This window comes from Grammomys surdaster, unplaced genomic scaffold (assembly GCF_004785775.1).
Source record: "Grammomys surdaster isolate TR1022 unplaced genomic scaffold, NIH_TR_1.0 125307, whole genome shotgun sequence".
Taxonomy (NCBI): domain Eukaryota; kingdom Metazoa; phylum Chordata; class Mammalia; order Rodentia; family Muridae; genus Grammomys; species Grammomys surdaster.
In genome coordinates, this window is record NW_021620185.1 from 1 (window position 1) to 6216 (window position 6216).

Sequence of the window (6216 nt, forward strand, 5' to 3'; positions counted from 1 at the left end):
CACAAGGTGCACCTACCATCTTGATAGCCATCCCCACTGTGGACTGCTCTGCCTGCAAGGCTTGTGATGCTGAGTCCCTTGTAAAAAGATGCTCATCAATAAGGTCTGTCTCCAAAATAACTGCAGGAGATAGTGACACAAGGGGAAAATTAAATGCAGAAATACTAAGAGAGACAAAATCGAGTTAGGCCAGTGATCAATGCCTTTGTTTCTAGATTAAAAACCTTAATGCTTTCAAAATTATTCTTAAAAAATCTACTGGAAAGCCTGCAGTCATAATGCAGATATAGTAATTAGAGATATATTCATAGATGGTAAATATATGCCAAGTGATGTTATGTAAACTTTCCTCCCAAATCTATAACTATTGTTTAAATAAAGGTGGTTACGGCCAATTATTAGGGAGAATAGAGAGAAGCAGAGTTTGAATTACTTGGCTAGTGGTTGCAAGTAGGAAATTGTAAGAAGAAAAAGAAGAAAGAAGAGAGAAGGAGCAGCACAGAGGAGGAGGAAATGGGGAGAACAGGAGGTCTCCATTAATTGTGATAGACCACATGCCCAAGTGAAATTCTCCCCTGCCCCAGGACAGCAGACTGCTGAAGGATTATCACAGAAAGATTCAAACAGCAAGTATTTGGGATCCACAGCTAGGGAAGAAGTCTAACTGTTACAAAAGTTGATTAGCCCCCAGTAGTTATCAAAACCAAACAAACTATAGTGTGAGTCTCATTCATTTGTAAGCTAAACAGAGATATCCATTAACCAGGTATTTTACATGGTCCTTCATAAAGATGACACCACTTCTGCAACAAGACCATTTGTGCTTGATAATCCCAGAAGCACTTCACCTAAAACTGAACTCTTAAGCTCTCCAAAATTTCAGTTTTAAAGATGAGAGGAATTTTAGAATAAGACTCTTATTCTTGAACCAAATATTGGGACACAGCATCTGGGGGCAGTTCCTGCATTGAGCTCCTGCCCTGACTACTCTCTAAGATGGACTGCAACATGTAAAATGATTTAAACATATTCCTCCACAATGTTGGGTTTTGGTCAATGTTTTATCACAAGGGAAACAAACAAACAAATATTTAAAATCTGTATCATTTCAAGTGTCAATAGATTCAACTACTTTTGAGAGTAGGCAGAATCTTCTTCAGCAGATCAATGCTCTCAGCAGACCTGTTTCTTAACGATGGTGTTCCTACCCACCCCCTATCCTTGGACATTCGGCTGATGGTAGACATCGTGAGTCATGAGCAGGTCAGGGACATTGGATGTAACATACAGTGGAACCACTTTGTTGTTACCATTTCATTTCTTAAATCTCTCTACTCCATAGACCAACAGAGCATAAAAAATCAATTTTTGGTATTTTGCTAGATTACATAAACTGATTTTTTTCTATTTTAGTACAAGTATATAATCTAGAGAACCTAGTTTTAATTTTAATTTTTTAAGAGAGGAGAGAAAAGTAGCACCTACAAAAATGCTGGAGATCAAACCAAGCACTCTATAACAGAGTGATTATCACAGCCCATAATTTCCTCAGTTCTGCAACCCAGTCACATGTATGTACCTGCATTGTCTGAAAAACAAAAGGGGATATTTTTAAAATTCAGTTATATTGAGAGCTACAGTATTTTACCCCTGCTATCCTAGATACAATAGTCAAACCTTTGGAAATTAACTGCAATGCACTGAAGAGCAGGGAAAATGCACTTGAGGAGGATTTTACGAGAAAGGCTTCCTGGTACCCTTGAGTTTGGATTCACAGCTTTAAAGTTTTGACTTATTTGAGAATAATTAGTTGTACATTAGCATACCAGCATTACAGACTGTTCACTGTTCTTTACTAGTCAACTATTATCAGATTCAACAGTTGTGGGAAACATTTAGGTACAAGAAACAGGACAGGGAATATGCAAAATTCACACATTGGTAGTAAGAAAATAGATAATTAGAAATGGGATTATAATGTTATAGAGCATAAGACAAAATCATGAGAACTAACAAACATCATTGGGTATGTTCACCACATGTGCAGTAAAATTTGCATGTTTCAAAGAATGAAAGGTGTTGTGAATGAGATCTAACTAATCCTGCATGTATTTCTTTGCTTTTATAACATAGATACCTGTCTTAATTTTCTTTGGCTGTGAAGAGATACCATGGCCAAAGAAACTTATTAAAGAAAGTGGGGGTCTTATTTCCAGTTTCAGAGGGTGAGCACATGACTGTCATGGTGGGGAGTGTAGCAGAAATCTCATCCACAGGCAGTAACAGAGAGAAAAGGACTGAGCCTAGTGTGGGCTTTTGAAACTTCAAAGCCCAACCCCAGTGACACACCTCATCCAACAAGGCCACACCTCCTAATCCTTCCTAGAAAACCAGCCAGAAAGCAAACACTCAAATGTACAACTGTGGGGTCTGTTCTCATACAAACCCTATCCTACTCATCTTTCCATGTGTTGCTTATTTCAAACCCAAATGTTTTACCAAGAAATCGGTTGGGGTGAAAAACCATTGATAAATGCTAATTCCTTTATCCAAATGATACCTTGATTTTTGCTATTTGTTACCTATAAATGAGAAGCATTAATGCTCTGTCATCAAGAATCAAGACCTAAGGCAAAAAGGATGATGATTTTTTAAACTCCAAAATGATATAGTTACTTAAAATCATTTATATGATCACTATTACAGATGGTGTTTTACACTATTTTAGATATGAAAATAATGGCTCAATCACATTTTTTTCTTAGCCTGGCAACATTCCTCTCTTCTCTATGCCTGTGGTAGCCCCTTCCTTCTATGCTTTAATTTCTATTTAGTACTAATTTAGTGCCAGTTCTGTTTTTCAGAATCCATAAACCTCATATAACATTAGAATAGCCTTCATTCCTAAGATGACCTAGGAATCTAGCCAAAAATTTGCTAAGGCCCCTAAATGCAATAGCTCTTACGTGTCCTGTGCACAGGTAAGCAAAATCATTTCTTGCTATTTTGTCTTATGTAAATGAAGACAAAGTGAGCATGAATTTCTTCCAGATTTGTAAATAATCCCTTTTCTGTCTACTGTAGAGAGTATTTACCTGCCTACTGAAGAATGTGTTCCCCAAAGCAAATATCACCTGGTTAATAGATGGAAGACTTCTTCAAGGCAATGAAGAAGGTAAGGAAGCAAAGCCACAGGAGTGGGTTTACCATTACTAAGGGTTAGAAAGCCTCAGTGCACAGGTTGATCTTGGCATTTCAAAGTAATTGTTATTCCAAGAGAAACATCACCTTACCTACTAGGTGTCACTTTCTAATATGTCATCTTGTTCCTCCAAGGGGGTAGAAGGCAACATTTTCAAAATAAAAGAGTTATTTCAGAATAAAAGTTGATTTCTTCAGACAATACACACTTTTGTGTGTGTGTGTCTCTCTCTGTGTGTGTCTGTGTGTGTGTCTGTGTGTGTCTGTGTGTGTCAGTAAAAGCAAATATCCTGTATGAGGACAAAACCATTCAAATAAACATACAATTAGTAATAATATCTCTGCCTTTGTAGCATCTCTATCTGCGCTGCTACTTCTTTATTGTTTTAATATATCATCTTCAATTTTCTTGGCATCATTGAAATCAAGTGATAATAATTTCCAATTTCTTGCAAATACTTGGGGCAGGGTCTAAGGGTGTGGCAGTAGGGATGGATATAAAGGAATTATTTCCTTTACAAGGAACAATTTTACTGGAAAGGATTAAGTCCCTGGGGCAGGAATACACACTGAGACAATTTCACATCATATTTCAAACAGTATTTCACATAGCTGCTAACCCCGGCAGCATAATATCCAGCATCCGTGCCTGGACAGCAGGCCTTCCACTGTCTCATTCTTTTAACACAATGAACAATAACTGAGTCACAAACCTCTTGCTCAATTATTACTTTTAATTTCTAAAATTAACAGCTTCCGCTGCTGGATCATTTTATTGATCCTCTTGATGAATTATTTCCTGGTTAAAGATTTCACTTTAAAAGCAGTTTACTCCAATGATAACACAACATACTCCTGAAATTATGTGTTAAAGGTTATGGTGAGGGTGTTTTCCTGTTAAGTAAACACTGTATAAATAAAGCACCCAAATAGGATACACCTATTAGTTTCTCAAATAAGAGACCAGATGGTGTTATCAGAATTCCACCAGCATACAACTGCATTTAGCTAGTATTTTCCAAATAGTTACTTCAAAATTAGTAATAAAAGCCTTTCATGTGAGCCAGGCATGTTGGCATAGGCCTACAACCCTAACATTTGTGACATAGAGGAAATAGAGGAAAGAGGAATAGAGAGTTCAAGGTCATGCTAGGTTACATAATGAGTTTGAGGCCAGGCAGAGATACACCAGACTCAGTCTAAAAAGGGGGAGGGGGCTTTACTGTAAATACTCTGTGAGAGTTCAGAATGATCTGCCCTTTGAGAACAGATAATTTTTATAGTAATTTATGGCTACAATGCATGCAATTTGGATGTTATCTTAACAGTGACTGTTATAAGATACTAAGAAAGGCTCATGGGAACAAAACTGAAAATGCTTATCAATATACAGCTTATTTCAGGAAAAGACTATGATATGATACCAGAATTAGAATACGCATCATCCATTACATTTGGATGACGAGGAGGAGGGCCAATCCACACAACACACTCTGCAGTCACTCTACAAGGACCACACCCACAAGTACTTTCTCAAATAAGAAAACCAATAAACACAGAACAGCACAAAAGTGGGAAGCTCACATCCAAGATATGAGCTTTTATATTATATTGATAGATATATTTGGTATATTCATACAATATGACCAGATATAAGAGCCCTTCAAGCATTCAAACAAATTGAAGTACAAATCGCCAATCTCACCATTACTAAATGACACTAATGAGTTGGAATAATTTATCCCCAAGGCCTTGGATCCATAGTCATAAGACAAACATATAATGAATGCATATTACAGCCTGACGATGGATCAATGCCACCTACGAGCTGGAACAATTGGCTCAGGTTAATTCCAGCTTTGTTGGAAGTGGGCCGTGCTTCTTAGAAACTAAAGGCTAACTGCTTGAGAGCCTCCATTCCTGTCAATGAATTGTGTGTTGCAGCATAAGGCTTTCTACTAGGATGGGGTGAGAGGACAGCTTGAGCCATGAGTTAAAGGCCAGTGTGGGCGACAAAGGGAGATCCTCATCCTAAAACAAAGTAAAAGCAAATTTTATTTTGCAGTGTCTTGGCATCATTGTGTGGCTGATCCAGAAAATGTCAGTGACTAATCACGTTTCATTTGTCTTTTGCAGGAGTACGCATTACAAATGAAGAGAAAAATGGAAGTAGTGGATTTCAGGAACTGAAGGTAGTTTTAACAACGATGTCCACTAGACCATCCCAATCAAACAACATGACAGTATGGTGTATGGCTCTTTCACTAGGCCCAGGAAATAAAGTGTGGAATACTTCATCACAACCCATCACGGTTTTTTGGGGTGAGTTGCCTGTTGAATAAAGTCAATAAGGGTTATCTAAGAATGCAACCAACTCAGAACATGACTAATTTGGAAAGGACAGAATTTTTGCTTTTCCACACCAGTACACTACCAGAAAGATATCCATATAACCCCAAACTACTAAAGTTCCAAATATTAAACAATTCAGATGTAGAATCTAAAAATAATTTTTCAAATAAAAATCATATTATTCCTTTTCCTATACAATTCTTAATAGTGATTTATTTATTGTTATAATTATTCATTTTAATTTTCTTTTTGTTTTTTTTTCAGACAGGCATTTCACTAGCCTGGAACTCAGTATCTAGCATAAGCTAGTCTTTAATTCCTGTCAATCTGCTTGCTTCAGCCTTCCAAGTGCTAGAGTTAGAGCCATGAGGCAGCACAGCCAGCCTAATCATATTGTTTAATCAACTAGCAACCTGGTTCATTTATCATCTGATGAAAATCAATAATGTGTATGATTAATTGAAATTAAAGTATCTTAAAATGCTTAAGTCCTAAAAATATTTAGGACTGGTCAATGACTCAGTGGGTAAAGGCACTTGCTATCAAGACTGACAACGGGATACCATCCTCAGACCCCACATGGTGGAGGAAGAGAACAGACTCTGGAAAGTTGCCCTCTGATCCTCAGATGTGTGCTATGACATATGCACTCACTCAGGCATG

At 37.3% G+C, this 6216-nt stretch overlaps 1 long non-coding RNA gene across 1 annotated transcript; it reads left to right on the top strand.

Annotated features, from left to right (window-relative positions):
- Window positions 1-1717: 1717 nt before the first annotated feature.
- Window positions 1718-5504, top strand: LOC114637460. Its single transcript, XR_003713753.1, has 2 exons — window positions 1718-3175; window positions 5338-5504. It is a non-coding gene; the product is annotated as an uncharacterized LOC114637460 (long non-coding RNA).
- The last annotated feature ends 712 nt before the right edge of the window (window positions 5505-6216 follow it).